Here is a 17460-nt window from a genome sequence, read left to right on the forward strand (position 1 = left end):
TTTCTTTTTTTTTTTATAAAAAATTGCCCTGAACCTGAAGTATGAGACAAAAGTGTTTGATTTGTAGATTATATTCCTCCAAAACACATGACACGAGAATGCGAATTATTAGCGAGATTGAATGGCTGCAAATTGGATAAGGAGAAACATCCCGATCTACTAGTACGCTCACGGTGTAACACTCAAAAAAGGAAACAAAATATAGAGTCCTTCACACTCCACTAAGAAACACAATAAAAAATATTGATCATACAAAATAACCTCGCCAAACCGGACAAGATAATCATCCTCTAAAAAGAAGAAAAAACCCAATTTCTCATATTTAATCAAGTTTTTAGAGCCGTGAGAATAATATAAAGTATCAAGGTTCTGTTAAACAATGGACTAAAGGAAGCAACTCATGATTCATGAAAGAGTGAAGGGTTAACATGGATTTATGGGAAGAAAAGAAACCGATACTAGGATTAATAATCACTAGGATTGAGATTTAAAAGAACCAAAGTACTTACGTATAAGGTATACGAGACGGCCAATTGGAATCTAAAGAACATATTGAATCAAAACAAAACACTTACGTATATGGATTGGATTCAAATTGAAGAGAGCCAAATACTTATGTACTAGATTGAAAAACAACACCTTCGAAAACAATCATACGTGCAACTTGATGAGAAAATTGAAAGAAGGCGTGGTGAAACAACGCCTATCGTGATCGATTTGGTTGTTTCCGAATAGTGATGCCGGATTACGATTCGAAAAATAGGGTTTTGAGATGTGCTCTAGGTTAGTTTTACCTTTTCCCATAGACGACGCCAACCGTACTTGCAAAAAGTACAATAGAGGATACTAGGGTTTAGTGTCGTATGAAAGTGTTCCCAAGGGTGGTATTTATAACCTCCTTGTGGGCTTGTTTTAGGCGGTTTGTAGAGGTTTCTAGAAGCTAAGAAAGACGACGCCCTATTAAGGGCGCGCCTAGGCCTCGAAGCCTTTCTAGAGGGCTTTTATGCCTTTAGGAATATTATGACGGTTCAGTTGTGAATTCGGTGGAATCGGCTAGCTCCTTCTTGAGATCTTCGAGGAATTTGTAATGTGTGATAGAAAGGATCATAAAGACTTGAGCCGGTGGGTCGTGTACATGAGAAGGAGCGTCCGCCACGACGTTTTGCTTGCCGGATTTGTGCGAATCGTGTAATCGTAACCAATCGGCTTGGCTAAGTAAACGTGTTGCTCTAGTGTTTGTACATATTGGCTCATAAGCTCCTTCGGACTTTGATGACCGGTAAGGATGGAAAAAGAATGACCCGGTAAATATTGCCTCCATTTTTTGATGGCTGATGTGATGGCATGGAGTTCGTGAATATATGTGGAAGAGCGCATCGGTTTGGGGCGTAACCGCTTGCCGAAAACGTGATTATGGAACCGCTTGCTGATGTAAGGATATTTGTATGGCCTTACATTAATAGGTTTATAATTATGGACAAGGTGTATGGAATGGTCGTTGTTTCGTTGCGGAGGTAAGGTAGATGGTTGATGAAAGAAACTTTGGTACCGTGTTAAGAGTGTTTGAATGGAGGGGGGTGTTTACGGATAGTTAGTGTCTCTAGGTTGAACCTGGAGGTGGAAGCACGCCGCATTGCTCTCTCTGTAGAGAGAAGTCTCTTGATGTGGTGATGAGAGACTTCGGTTGGGCCTGACCCGGTACAACCCTGTAGGATTACCATTTGATTATCCTTCATAAACTTCATTGTAAGCCGATTGTAATCGGTCACTACCGTACCCGATTGCTTAAGCCATTCGACACCAAATACCACATCGGCGCCACCAAGGGCCATGACATAAAGGTCCACTATGAAGGAGTGACCCCGAATCAATGCGGTACCTCTCTCGCATACTTGATTACAAGGTAGCCGGTTTCCATCACCGACCAGAACACTTAGATGCTTAGTAGGTTGGGCTTGGAAATTAAGGAATCATACCATTTTGTCTTTGGACAAAATTATGGGTAATGGCGCCATCAATAAGGATTATGGCTTCCTTTCCCTTGATTGACCCATTGACCCGTCTCCTTTCGGGAGCCAAGTTCCACGACAACGTATTGAGGCTTATCGGAGCTGGTTGTGACGGATCGGGAGAAGGCGAAGCTATAAGGGAGAGGGGTCCTCTACTCATGTTATGTGTTCCTCAATGCTAGAATCCTTGTCATCTTCGACTACGAAGGGGAAAAACCTTGCCTTGCATCTATGGTTGGGGCCGAATCTTTCATCATAGTTGTAACATAAGCCTTTTTGCGGCGGGCTGCCATTTCCGTCGGTGTGAGTCGTTTGAGGGAAGTTTTAGGTGGGGCCGGAAGAATGGTGGTAGTTTTGATGGAAGGAGTGGAGGGATTGAGTTGAGAGGTGTGGCTTGTATAGGTGTGTTGGAAAAACGAGGTTTACGGGCTCTTTTAGCATCTATGAGTTTATCTTCTTGAAGCCTTGCCAAGGCTGCGGCTTGAAGTTGTAACGACCTAATTCTATTAAAGCGATAAAACACGCGAATATAGCAAATATTCAAGAATTAGACGCTACGTCTAAACAAAATCCAACGGACATGCATATAAAATTCTCAAGAGTCACGGCGGAATACAAATCATACAACGCCACAATTTACATGTCATAAAACAACATAGGTCATAAGTGAATCTCCAAAAATCCGACAATGGATAACTCCTCAACGGTGGTCAATACATAAAATCCAAAACAACGAGACACCTAATTAGAGCCTAAGATCTAGACTCGACAACCGACAACGAAACAACTCCCACCATCCAAGCACTCACGAAAAGCAACTACTCCCGCACGGCGTCTACCCATCCATATAGACAGGTAGGCGGTCAAAACCACCGGAGGTTAGCATTACATTAATCATAATCAATACCATCAACTAGACATATATATATATATATATATATATATATATATATATATATCATTTCAATTCTTCACTTAATAACATGAATAATTAACCTCCACATATTCATTCACATAACATTTACGAATGACACAAATACATGTATTCATCACACATACATCAACCACAACTTCATCACATTCATCATTAAATGCAACATTCAAGACTCATGCTATAATGATATGCGCCTAATCGGACACATATATGCATGTGGTACCAAATCTCCTCAAGGTCGTCACCCATGATGCAACAATAACATCATTATCAACGGCTATAGTCAACGGCAATATGGATATAACATCCGACACGACATATGATGAATGAACGTATGACTCAATCCATTATACATATGTTCACAACAATTCAACGGCTATATTCAATGACTATCATCAACATTCAACTTTATTAAATATCGAAGCAATTCCATATATTCTTCATAAACCAAGTAAAATGGAACAACACATCATATTATGATAAACAACATATTCAATCGTCCACAATCATCCACATATCATCAATTAATCATATAAAACCATTCATGAAAGATTTGTAGTGCAATTGGTTTAAAGAATTATTTTCAACAAGTTCGTCTATCGGTATCCCATTTTCAAAATAATTGAAGTATCGAACCAAAACAAAACAAACAAGATCCAATGCCTCAACTAAGTATTCCCCTAGGCTACATATAAGTACAGTAGGGTATACTTTGGCGTTTCACCGGCTAAACACGACGAAATCATGAAAATCGCAAAGTCCGTCTCACTTTATCATTTTTACAAAAGAATGCAATTTTCAAAGCAAAACATGTTAAGACTTGATGAAACCAATCACAACCATTTTTAGAAATCATATAAACATTATACAACCTTAATTCTACTTCAATTCCCGGAGAAAACGAGTTTTCGGAAAAAATCGACTTTTTGGACCGATTTTCAAAAGTTAAGTGAATTTCACAAATCCAAGTCCAATTTGATTCAAATGAAGTTACGGTAGGATCAAGTGTACAAACAGTGGTTAAACAAGTCAAAAGAAACATTTTAGAAATCCCGGATTGGTCCCCAAGTGCACGAAACGAAAAATCAAATGTGGCTGAACCGGGTGCGGCTCTCTTAAGCGAAGCCTTTCTCGCTTAAGCGAACAAGTTCCGAGAAGCACCGGGCTTGCTCGCTTGGAGCTTGCTTAAGCGAAGCTTCATCTGCCCAGAATTGCACCTTTCAGGTTCCAACCCCTTTTCACCCCAAAATCCCAATTTTGATCATTCCAAACCCCAAAACTTAATCCCAAAGATGTTTATAGGTCATGTATACTTCAAAACACTTAAACATGCATACAACTTGCAATCACGGCTTCAATTCATCAAAATTCATCAATTCACCAAACTTTTACAACTTTTAACAACAACAAAAATTCTCATCACCAATTCATCAAATCATGATACCCAATGTATCAATTCAACAACAACACATCTAACAACAACAACATCATATGATCATGAATCTATCCACAAATCAACAACCACAACATCATTCATCCTCAATTTCACTCAAGAACATGTCATATACATATAAACCCATTTTGGCATACAAATTCAACAACAACAACACAATTACCATTCAATTCATGTACATAATCATGTTATCAAAATTAAGCACGAATTTCTACATCTAAAATCAAATTAACAACTTAACCACAATTATGCAAAGAATTAGGGTAGAAATTAAACTATTAGATTATGATTAAAGTCTAACCCCCTTACCTTAATTCTTCACAATCACCAACTAAGGCTTCACTTTAGCTCCCCAAGCTTGAATCTCTAGCTCCCTCTAGCCCTCTCTAGGTCTTCCTCTTCAACCCTTGTCTTCTCTCTATCTCTATCTCTTCTCAATTGTGAAAATGTTGGTAAAACCCTATTTTCTCTACCAACTAGAGTTTATATAGGTTCCACCTAATTGGGCTCAACTTACAATGCCTTAATGGGCCTAACCCATTTCTATTCTAACCCAAAATGTTACTACCTACTTAACGGTAAAATGTAATACTAACGGTCACCTACCGGTAATAAAACAATTCACTACAACTCTCTAGCACTTAGTAAAATAATTCTAGCTCTCACTAAGCACTAAAAATAATTCTCAGCAAAATTACTAAATTACCCTTACTCTCAAAATGACCAAAATAGCCCTGAGTCCAAAATGACTAAAATACCCTTCTAACACCGAATTCTACAATTTCCAACCAAAAATACACACAGAGGCAATTAATCACATATAACACACATAAATAAATAATAAAATAAATCTAGCGAAAAATCGAGCCGTTACAACTCTCTCCCACTAAAAAGAATTTTCGCCCTCGAAAATTACCTGAAGGAAACAACTCCGGATACGAAACCTTAATCCTACTCTCCGATTCCCAAGTGGCACTCTCACCGGTTGGTCCAACCCAAATCACTTTAACCAAAACGATCTCCTTGCCACGTGATGAGTCATAGAATAGTCTATTTTCTTGCATTATTTAGTTTAGTTTTATTTAAGATTTGATTTAATTTTATTGCATTTTATTTCCTTTTAGAATATTTTACTTTAAATTGCTTTTTATTTTATTTTAGGAACGAATATATGGTGGAAGGTGTCTTGGAGCAAAAGAAAGAGGACTGGAGCAAATACGGTGCGAAAATACGAAGATACGGGACAAAAATATAATCCCACCAAGTCGAAGCTTGGCACAGCCCGTGCCAACATGTGGCACGACCGTGCCCGTCCCGTAAACCTCTTTTGTTGCTTTTTCTTCGGGCCCAAGTTACCCCTGTTGCGGCTTTCTTGTTTTGTCCTTTTAGTTGCTTAGTTTCTAAGTCGATTGTAAAGCTATAAATAGAGTGGCTCTCCACCATAAACATTCACCCTTACTTTTGCTTAGAATATTTTAATTATCAATAAAAGTCTTTTATTTTCTTTCTTGCAATTTTACTTCTTGTTATTTTCTCTCTTCTTCCCCCATGTCTACGATGAACATGAGTGAGTAGACTTTTTCGTCTTGGGATTGTTGGGAAGTCTAATGACATAATCCTAAACAAACCAAGCTTAAACCCTAATTTTATGTAACCCTAATTTCTAATCTAGATTCACCGCCTTAACGTGGATTAACAATTATTAAACTGTGGAAGCGAAAGCGGAGGGTTTGATAATCGTTAATCCATCATCCCAAACATCAATTCATAAAGCGAGAGCGGAGTTTTGATGTTGGAACAAGTGAATCTAGACAATAATTGCAAAACAGTGAAATAGTCTTTGCAATTATTGAGACACAAGTAGTTTCAATCCTATATGCATCTTCTAGTAATCAAGTCGGCGAAATAGGCTTGGTTACTAGAGGTGAGGGCTAAAGGAATCCGGTCTTTAAAAATTAAGGTTTAAACCATGGAATTAGATGTTTAAGTCTTGTCTAGTGAAGGGTTTGTTATTATGACAAACTAATAATCCAAAGGCTTTTTATTATTATTATTAATTACTTTCAGCAATCAAACCTCCTTTTTACTAAACTTTATCTCCTCTAATCATTCTTTAAAAAGTTAATTAAGTTGAACAACTCCCTAGCGGAACGATACTCTTTCTTACTACTATTACTTCGATAGGCCGTGCACTTGCGGTTTGGCCCTATCAAGTTTTTGGCGCCGTTGCCGGGGAGTTAACTAATTTGATTAACTTTTTCTTAGTGATTAGAATTCTCTCTTCTTCTTTCTCTTTTCTTTTTTCTTTTTATTTTTAACTTTTTATCGTTAACTTCTTGGGTTCTCAATTTTTTATGCGAAAAACCAAAAATCGAGTTGTAATAATCAACGAGATCGAAAGGTATTTGCATAAACGAAAGAGAGAAGCACAAAATAACACCGCCATGGCCAATCGCACTCTCAAAGAGTATGCAACGCCGTCTACGGCTGAGCCACAAGCTGTTATTGTGTACCCAACGGTTGAGGATGACAACTTTAAAATTAAGCTCGCCCTACTTAACTTGGTGCAGCAAAACCAATTCTCGGGATCCCCCACCGAGGATCCCAATCTTCACATATTTGTTTTTCTTCGAATTAGTGGAACCATGAAGGAAAACCAAGAGGCCGTAAAACTTCATCTCTTTCCCTTTTCCTTAAGGGATAGAGCTAGTGCTTGGTTCCATTCCCTCGAAGTCGGTTCCATTACTTCATGGGATCGATGAGGCAAGCATTCCTTGCCCGATTCTTTCCACCATCTAAAACCGCTAAACTTAGAGACCAAATCACACGGTTCAACCAAAAATATGGGGAATCTCTCTATGAGGCGTGGGAGCGTTTCAAAGAAATGCTAAGACTTTGTCCCCACTATGGCCTAGAGAAGTGGCTTATAGTCCACACTTTTTATAATGGCTTGTCTTATACCACTAAGATGTCTGTTGATGCGGCTGCAGGTGGAGCACTTATGAACAAGAACTACACGGAGGCGTATGCCTTGATTGAAGACATGGCTCAAAATCATTACAAATGGACCGACGAGAGAGCCATCACTAGTTCTTCATCCTCCAAAAAGGAGGCAGGTATGTACGAAGTCCCTAACTATGATCACCTTGCTTCTAAAATTGATACACTAACTAAAAAACTTGAAAAACTCAATGTTAGTGCTATCAATTCTGCTTCTACTTCTTCTTGTGAAATTTGTGGTATAACTGGTCATGCTTGGTGTTGATTGCCAACTAGGTAGTGCTATTAACGGTGTTGAGCAAATGAATTATGCTCAATACAACCAAGGGATGAGACAAAATCAAAAATTTTATAAAAACCAAAATCCCTATGGACAAGTAGCACCACCCGGTTATGCAAACAACCAAAGATTCACTAAGAAATCCAATTTGGAAATTTTGTTGGAAAACTCTATTGCCAACCAAAACAAACAACTTCAAGAACTCAAAAACCAAACCAGATTTCGAATGATTCTCTTTCCAAGCTCAATACCAAGGTTGATTCTATTGCTACTCACTCTAAAATGCTTGAAACTCAAATCGCCCAAATAGCCCAACAAGTGGCTACTTCTTCCCAAACACCGGGAGTCTTTCCTGGTCAAACCGAAGCCAATCCCAAAGCCCAAGTTAATGTCATATCTTTTGGGGGTAGTAAGTTAGGCGAAACTTTTGCTAAGGTTAAAAACATTGGGAAAGAAAATGTCAAGCCTTTAGGTGATACAATTGTGATAGAAGAGGTAAAACCGCTTGAAGAAAACAAAACTCCATCCCCACTAAATCTTGATAAGCTTAAACTAGAGGGTAAGTTTGAAAAATTTGTTAACATACTTAGTAAGATTTGCATTAAACTTCCTTTTGCAGAGGCTTTGTCTAGGATGCCTCTATATGCCAAGTTTTTAAAGGAAATTTTTTCAAAGAAAAGGGCTATAGAGCATAGTGAGACAACGGCTTTGGCCAAGGACACTAGTGCAATCATTCAAGAGGCACCCCCTAAGCTTAGAGATCCAGGTAGCTTTGCCATACCATGTGAAATTGGGAATGAAACCATAAACAAAGCCTTATGTGACTTAGGAGCTAGTGTTAGTTTGCTGCCTTTGTCTCTTCTTAAAAGGATAGGGATAGGAGAATTAAAACCTACCGAAATAGAATTGAAGCTAGCTGATCGTTCTACCATGAAACTTGTAGGATTTGTCGAGGACATACTGTTAAGATAGAAGGGATATACATCCCAACTGATTTTGTAGTCGTTGACATTACCGAGGACGAAGACGTCCCGATAATCCTAGGTAGACCTTCTCCTCTCAACCGCGGGAGCTCTTATAGATGTCAAGAACGGTAGGATAGTTTTTCAAGTGAGTGATAAGATGGTAGGATTTGAGTTGGAAAACGTTATGAAAGGTCCCGCCCTTTACTCTTGTTGCATGCTTAACGATCATGTTGTGAAAGAACGTTTTGTAGCGTCATCTACACAATATGATATCTTTGATCCATTCTAAGGACCCTTTCTAACCGTCAAGCTAATGACACTAAAAGAGCGCTTCGTGGGAGGCAACCCACGCATTTAATCGCTTTTGTTTTGTTTTTCTTTGTTTTAAGTTGTTTTGTAGGTAATTGTCCAAGTGTGATTCGAAGAAAATCAAGAAATTGAAAATTTTTGAAGTCCCTCTCACCGGAAGGTTGGCACCGCCCGTGCCGAGGATGGCACGGCCGTGCCATGGTTTGTGAACAAAATTTGAAGGCCAAAGTCGAATGTTGGCACGGCCCGTGCCAAGGTTGGCACGGCCGTGCCCGACCTCTACACACCTTATAACACAAAATTTTTCTTCCTTCTTCCTCATTCACAAACCACAATCCTCTTTCCTCTTCTAAACCTCCATAACCATCAAACCTCAAACTTTCACATCTTCATCAAATCATCACCAAATCACTCAATTCTTTCACCAATCAATCACAAACTTCATTCTAAACACAAACCACCAATCAAAAACAACTTCCCTCCATCTAAACCTATAATTCACCAAACCCTTATGTCCATAAAACCTAACCACTAAAACCATAAAATATTAACCAATCTCCACATCCAAACCCAAAAATCTCACTTTTACATCAACCCCAACCCACAACCATCCTTTTTCACAAAAATTCTTCCCAAACCCTAAACCTTCCCCAACCTTCAATTCAAACCAAGGTTAAAGGTCAAATGGCTTCAAGGAGAAGTGGTAAGGAACCAGCAAGCTCCTCCGGAGGGCCTCCACAAAAGAAAAGGGCACCGGCAAAGAATCATGGTATCACCTTCAAGGATAACAACCAAAAAGAAAGGTACAAAATTCTTATCACTAAACCTTTGCATCCTTGTAGGTACCCTCATTCCCATACTATGAATACCTTAGGGATTAGGGACAATGCTTTTGAATTGCTGAATAGATTAGGATGGGGTGAGATGCTTAGTCCTATGAGGGGGTATGAAAATTTCACTTATGAGTTTTTAAGTTCTATCCAATTCAAAAAGATAAGTTGAATTTAGATGACCCCGATCATAGAGTCTCCTTCCGGCTTTTGAATATTGATTACGAGATGTCCCTTGAAAACTTTTGTAATGAAATGGGCTTCGCAAATGCGGGGTTCATCCATGACTCTTGGAATCAAGCTTTAAAGCGGAAGACTATGACCCTGCTAGCTTTTGGAAACGCATCACCGGTTTAAATCAATATGTTTTACGTTCCAACAAGGCTAGTAACATCCACAACCTAGTTCTTAGGTACCTTCAAAGGGTAATGGATTGTACCATTTGGGGTAGGAAGGAAGTAGGAACATGTAGGACAGATGAACTCTTTATGCTTTGGGCTATGCTTCATAATAATCCCGTGAATACTTGTTTTTACATGCTTGACTACCTTGCCTCAATAGGAACTAAGCCTAATCTTGTAGCCGACATAGTAGTGGGGGGTCTTATCACATTCATTGCTAGGAAGTTTGGAGTGAGCGAGGAGGAAGGGATAAATGAAATTCGGGGCAACAAAGCTTAACATAGAGACACTAATCTCTATGAAATTCATTACACATCATCCACCCATGCAATATGCCCTTAAACTCAATGTGCCTATTATATTTTTGCTTCCTAACCCATCTCGGACTAACACCGAGGTGGAGGAAAATTGGTTGTATATGTTGATAATGAACAGTACATGAGCAACATGACGAAGGAGAAGGTGCTAACTTGCTCCATGAGGAAGAATACCATGGCCATGATGCCGGTGTGCTTAATGAGGATCAAAGATGGACATGGATTCACAATGAAATCGAGAGGATGAGCACCGAGCAACAAAGGCAAGGTGTTGAAATCTTCGGCCTTCGCAATGAAGTTCAAAGGGGCAACCATGTCAATGATGAAAATAATGAGATGCTCCGTCGGATGATGCAACACCTCCAACTTCAAGGTCCTCCATATGGACCTCAATAAGAACATGTGAGTTTTCCTCTTCCTCTCTTCCCTTCTTCTTATTCTTCTCTCCCTAATTCTTCTTCTCCTACTTCTTCTTCTCTTTTAATTTCTTTTCTTTTGAATCATTGAGGACAATGCTTCCCCTAAGTGTGGGGGGGGGGGCTAATAAAGTGCCTAGAGTCGTAGTGTTTCCAAACTCCCTTGAACTTTATTCTTTTTGTTTCGTTTTTATAGCAAGAGGCATGACTAGTAGCTTGTTTTTAATGTAAAATTTGGCATAATTTTTTTTTGTTTTGTCTCTTCTTTAAAGGTTGTTTCTTGTACATAAAAGTAGTTTCTTGTGTTTCTTGTGTTCTTGCTATACCCATGTCTTGTTTTATTGTGAAAATTATCCAATGAGAAAAGCACCCGGTTGCAATCTTTGAGCAAGTGTATGAATATGTATTTTAAGGAACACGTTCTATCTTTAGTGTTAACTTAGACCCTTAAAAGTCTTAAGAGTAAAAGTAGTATAAGTTTGTGTGGGAAATTAATCAAATGTTCTTAATTGTTATATGCTTAATTGATAAAGTTATAATGGGGCGGGAGAATGGCACCAACATGTGGGGGAAAGGACAATCCCTAACTTCCTAATTGTGGTGGTGACTCCCTAATTTGAACCTAAAGTGAAACAAATTCATCAATGCTAGGGGGAAAGGACAATTACATCCAAAAAGACTTCCTACGCGGAGATGAAACAAATAATAATTTTGCAGCACTGCTTAGGGTGATTTTGAATCTAGGGGGAAAGGACAATTACATCCGAGAAGACTTCCTACGAGGATAGATAGCCCCTAAGCATCTGCAGCCCCTTGTGCTTAATTGTTAATCTAATTTAATTTTAACTTAAATTCCCATCACTCTTATATGAAATGAAGAAAGGACTTTTCTCGGTTACTTTAGCACTAAGGATAGAACCTATTCCTCATAATATCCGTCTTATACGGGAGCAAGAAAAGGGTTGGACTGCACACACACACTCACTTGAGACTTGATGTTGGGTAGAATAGGTTCATGAGAAATATTTGAAATTGTAATTAGTGTACTTGAAGCAAAACCTTTCTTTTGAGACATGTGTTCTTAATATTGCCATGATTAATCTTTTGTTGCCGCTATGTCTATTGCCTTTTGCTTGAGGACAAGCAAAGGTTCAAGTGTGGGGGAGTTTGATGAGTCATAAAATAGTCTATTTTACTGCATTATTTAGTTTAGTTTTATTTAAGATTTGATTTAATTTTATTGCATTTTATTTCCTTTTAGAATATTTTACTTTAAATTGCTTTTTATTTTATTTTAGGAACGAATATATGGTGGAAGGTGTCTTGGAGCAAAAGAAAGAGGACTGAGTAAATACAAGTGCGAAAATACGAAGATACGGGACAAAAATATAATCCCACCAAGTCGAAGCTTGGCACGGCCCGTGCCAACATGTGGCACGGCCGTGCCCGTCCCGAAACCTCTTTTGTCGCTTTTTCTTCGGCCCAAGTTACCCCGTTGCCTTTTATCGTTTTGTCCTTTTAGTTGCTTAGTTTCTAAGTCGATTGTAAAGCTATAAATAGAGTGGCTCTCCACCATAAACATTCACCCTTACTTTTGCTTAGAATATTTTAATTATCAATAAAAGTCTTTTATTTTCTTTCTTGCAATTTTACTTTACCGTTATTTTCTCTCTTCTTCCCCCATGTTTACGATGAACATGAGTGAGTAGAATAATTCGTGTTCATGTTTTGATGCAATGTTCGAGTATGAAAATTAAATGTTAATTAAGTTGTTGATGATGAAATTACATGCTTAAGTTGTGGTTATATGTATGCTTTGCATTTTTGTCCAAAAATGATGATATAAAGTGTTGTTGTGATGAATTGTTGATGAATTCATGATGTTTAGTTGCCGTTGTTGTTAAGAGATGTTGTTGTTGATGATTAAAACATTGGGTAATCATAATTGGAGAGTTTTCTATGACTTTGTGTTGTTTTGTTGAAGTTTGATGAAAATGGGTCAAATGAGGAATTTTGTCAAGGGGATGTTTTGGGGCAAATTTTATATGGAATTGAGTGTCTTTTCATGTTTAGAAATGTTTAAACAAACTTTGGGATCAAATTTGAGCTTTGGGAAGTCAAAATTGGGGTTTTGGGGTGAAAATGAAGTTTTTCCCGAGACTGAACTGTCATAGCTCGCAATGGCGAGTAAAGCTTACTCGCAATTGCGAGCACTCGCAATGGCGAGCGGACCTACTCGCAATTGCGAGCTACACGAGTCGGTGCTCCCTGTTTTGGTGTTTTCGTGTCTTTTCCCTCGTTTTTGTTTTGAACTGGTTTTTGGTACAAACATGAAAGTTGTAGATAATATTTTTATCTTTCCAAAGGCGTTGGTTTGACTTGAATATGATTCTTGGTTTTCAAGTTATGGGGAAAATACTCTTGAAAAGTTTTGTCGAAAAATCCCTCATAACTAGTCCTAAGTCGACCCAATCCTTGTGGAATGTTTTTAATCCTTGGAACTTGGTTTTTATGAGTTCAGCTAAGGCGGTTAAACCGTGATGTAGTGAACCTACTTGTTTTTCTTTGAAAATGGTAATTTTGTGAAAAATGGTCAAGTGAGACGAACTTAGGAATTTTTGGTAATTCTCCATGTGTGGCTGATGAAATGCTTATGTAACATCTACTGCATGTATAAGTAACTTGTGAGGGTGCATGGCATAGGCAATTGAGCTTGTAGGATTGGTTTTGGTTCATAACCTCTAATTATCTTATGTTGTGACTTTGAGAGACGAACTTGATTGAAAATGATTTTTGAAAGTCAATAACTTATCAATTTGTTATGAATAGGTTAATATGATTATGAGATAATGTATGAATGGTTGTTGAGTGGTGAATATGATGTTTGTGATCATATGTTGTATTTGTTCCTTTATATGGACTATGTGGAATTGTGGCAACTATATGTTGTTTGTGTCGTGAATGTTGTTGGTGATTGTATATATGATATGTGGTGGTGAATTATTATTGATTGCATATATACAAGTATTGGTGATGGTGAGGTGATTATTGTTTGTGTGAACATATGCATTTGTAGTTGAGTCATATGTTCATGCATACATGACTGATGGTGGTGGATTTTATATCCAATGGAGGTGATTACGATGTTTTTGTTGCATCGAAGGTGACGACCTTGAGGTGTTTTGGTACCACATGCATCTAGATGAGTCTAGAGACATTGCATAAACTGTTGGTGGATTGAATTGCATTGAGATGTAATTGATGGTTGATTTTTGCTAATTGTAATTGTGGATTGTATTGTTAATTGTTGATTGACAAGGTGAGGTTGTGATATGTGTATGATATATTCGTTAATGTGAACTTTGAATGATAGTGATGAATTATATGTAGGTTGTGCATGCTTGTGAATACATGTTTGATTTGTTATTCTTGAATATATTCTTTCATTTCCAATGTTCATATTAAACCTTTTTTTTATGGATTATGATGATGTAATGCTAACCCTCGGTGGTTTACCACCTACCTTTCGTATGGACGGGTAGATGGAGTGCGGGATGCTTAGTTGTTTGCTTGATGATGCCGAGGAGTGGAGTTCCTCTTTTTATGCAAGTGTCTAGATTAGGGCTCTGATCTAGGGTAATCTTGCATGTTGGTTTTTATTTTGGACTATGTATTATGGAGTTGAGATGTTATCTGTTATTTGAGAATTGGAGAATACAATTGTATTTTTGTTGAGATCCGGAGATGTTTTATGAATGATATGTATGTTCCGTTGCTATGTTATGTAACATGATCTTTATGCATGTATTTTTGTGGTTTAATTCGAAGACGTAGCATCTATTTCTAGAATATGTTTGAATATTCGCACGTTTTACCGCTTATTAGAAATAGGGTGTTACGGCAAGTAGTAGTCTGATTGTGTCATGTCTTGCTACCGGAGCAAAAGTATCGGTAATAATCAATTCCAAATATTTGAGAATAACCCTTCACAACAAGCCTTGCTTTGTGCTTGTTTATAGAGCCATCGAGGTTGAATTTTGTTCTAAAAACCCATTTCACTCCAATGACCTTTCTATCATGAGGTCTTGGAACCAACTCCCATGTTTGGTTTTTCTCGATCATCGAGAGCTCCTCTTCCATCGCAGCTAACCATTTCGCCTCCTTAACAGCCTTCTTCAAAACTAGCCGGTTCAAATACGGCTATGTTGCACACTACTACATTGCTTCTTTGATAGATGTCAGAGACTAGTCTTGTGCCTCGAATTGGTGGATCATCTACTGTTTCTTCAAGGTCCAATACAACATTATGATTCTTACTTGGACCATTCCAAAGACCACTTTTCATCTTCCATGAAGTGCACATCTCTACTTACCAACAATTTTCCACTTTGAGGTTGAAAAATTTTATAAGCTTTAAAGACCGTGTTGTAGCCAATAAATATTCCGGGTTCAGCCCTTTTGTCAAGCTTGTCACGCTTAATCCGAGGTACATGTGAGTAGCATAAGCAACCAAATACTCTAAAAATCCAGAGAAGGTTTAAATCCAAACCGGGCCTCAAATGGAGTTTGATTTTGCAAAGCTCGTGTAGGGAGTCTATTTTGAATGAAAACGGCGGTACTTACAACTTCAGCCCATAATTTCTTTGGCAATTCCTTTTGATGAAGCATACACCTAGCCATCTCCATAATTGATCTATTTTTCCTTTCACTCACTCCATTTTGTTGAGGAGTGTAAGGAGCGATCAATTGATGTTCGATCCCTCGCTTCATCACAAAATTGTTGAAACTGATTTGATACATACTCTTTTCCATTATCCGACCTCGTAATTTGAATACGGCAATTGCTTTGATTTTCAACATGAGCTTTGAATTTCCAAAACACGGCGGCCTACTTCGATTTGTATCTAAGAAAATAAATCCAACACATTTTGGTTAAGTCGTCAATAAAAGCAATATAATAAAGACTTCCATTTAGTGATGGAGTTCTTTGTGGTCCACAAAGATCGGTGTGAATAAGTTGGAGCTTCGGCTCGCCTTCCAGTACTTGTAGGAAATGGCTTCTTTGTTTGCTTCCCGAATTGACAAGCTTCACATTCAGCTAGATTTTACGTTAAAGATGGAATTACACGAACTAATTTATTTTTCAGCATGTATTCCATTCCCAATTGATGGAAATGTCCTAGCCGTTTGTGCCAAAGATCGGTTGTGCTAATTGTGACCGGAAAAGCAAATTGCTCCTCCTTCATTAGCTCAAATGAGAAACTCTTGCTCTTCATTTTGACTTTGAACATTTCTTGGCCTGTTGGGTCCTTAATTATACAATTCTTATCTTCAAAAATAACTTTGAACCCTTTTTCAAGTAGTTGTCCAACACTAAGCAAGTTTTGATTAATTTCGGGCACATATAGAACATCAGTGAGATTTTCGTACCGAGTAGCTTGTTATAGCTACTGTTCCCTTGCCTTTAACTGGAATATGTTCACCATTTCCAATTCGACCCATTTGATTTCGGAGTCCTCCGGTTTCTTGAACAAAGTTTTATCATAGTTCATGTGATTAGTGCATCCACTATCAATCGGCCAGATTCACTTGAACCGCTTGCCGGAAAAACATGTTGCAACAAAGAGATAGTCTTCCTCCTCTTTGCCGGACATTTTCTCGATTCAACCGCAACTTGTTGGATTTTTGCTTTACAAATCACATCTTCATGACCCATTTCATTGCACTTGCTGCACTTTGCATCCGGCCTTCTCCAACATTTAAATGGTGGGTGACCCATTTTTCCGCAAAGGTTCACAAGGTGGGTAACTTTTCTTCTTACCCTTTCCTTTGCCGTAATTATTTGCGGCATTTTCACTACTTGCCGGATGATTCTTCAAAGAGTTTGATTGTTGGCTCTTGGCTGCTAAAGCACCTTCAACCATACGATCTTGTCTCATAAGTCTTCGTTGTTCTTGGGCTTGCAAGGCATGTATGACTTCGCCAAAGTAATCTTACTAAGATCCTTTGTGTTCTCTAAACGAGGCAAGAGATGCCTCATATCTTTCCGGCACCGTAACCAAAAAATTTTCTACAATTCCGGAATCGGCAAATCCAAAGTGTCAAGTAATCTAACCTTGTTTGCAATAGACAACAATTTGTCCGAGTATTCTTTGATTGTCTCGGTACTCTTTCATTTTCTCGCAACTCAAACTCTCTCATCGTATTCAACACTTGCATGCTTCGAATTCTTTCATCACCTGCATATTCTTCCTTCAAATAGTCCCATATTGCTTTTGGTGTTTTGAGGGTCATGATTCTAATGAAAACTTTTTCGAAACACCAGAAAGAGACAAGATTTTGCTTTCGCCTTCTTAGTTTTTTTCTCCTTGTGATATTTCAACCGAGCCATAGTTGGATTATCCGGCAGTGGAGGAACTTCATAATCCTCTTCTATGGCTTCCCAAACATCCAAAGCTTCTAGGCAGGCCTCCATTTTTACCGCCCAAAGTTCATAGTTGTTCCCATCAAAGAGAGGAGGGGCAACTTTTGAAAAAATTGACTCAT

The 17460-nt window shown here is 38.3% G+C and overlaps 1 non-coding gene across 1 annotated transcript; it reads right to left on the minus strand.

Annotated features, from left to right (window-relative positions):
• Positions 1-7202: 7202 nt before the first annotated feature.
• LOC146899375 (small nucleolar RNA R71) lies at positions 7203-7309 on the minus strand. The gene has a single exon (XR_015024334.1). It is a non-coding gene; the product is annotated as a small nucleolar RNA R71 (small nucleolar RNA).
• Positions 7310-17460: the final 10151 nt, after the last annotated feature.

The sequence above is a fragment of the Medicago sativa genome, chromosome 8 (genome assembly GCF_051527215.1).
Source record: "Medicago sativa cultivar Bolivia chromosome 8, Bolivia_mono, whole genome shotgun sequence".
Classification (NCBI taxonomy): domain Eukaryota; kingdom Viridiplantae; phylum Streptophyta; class Magnoliopsida; order Fabales; family Fabaceae; genus Medicago; species Medicago sativa.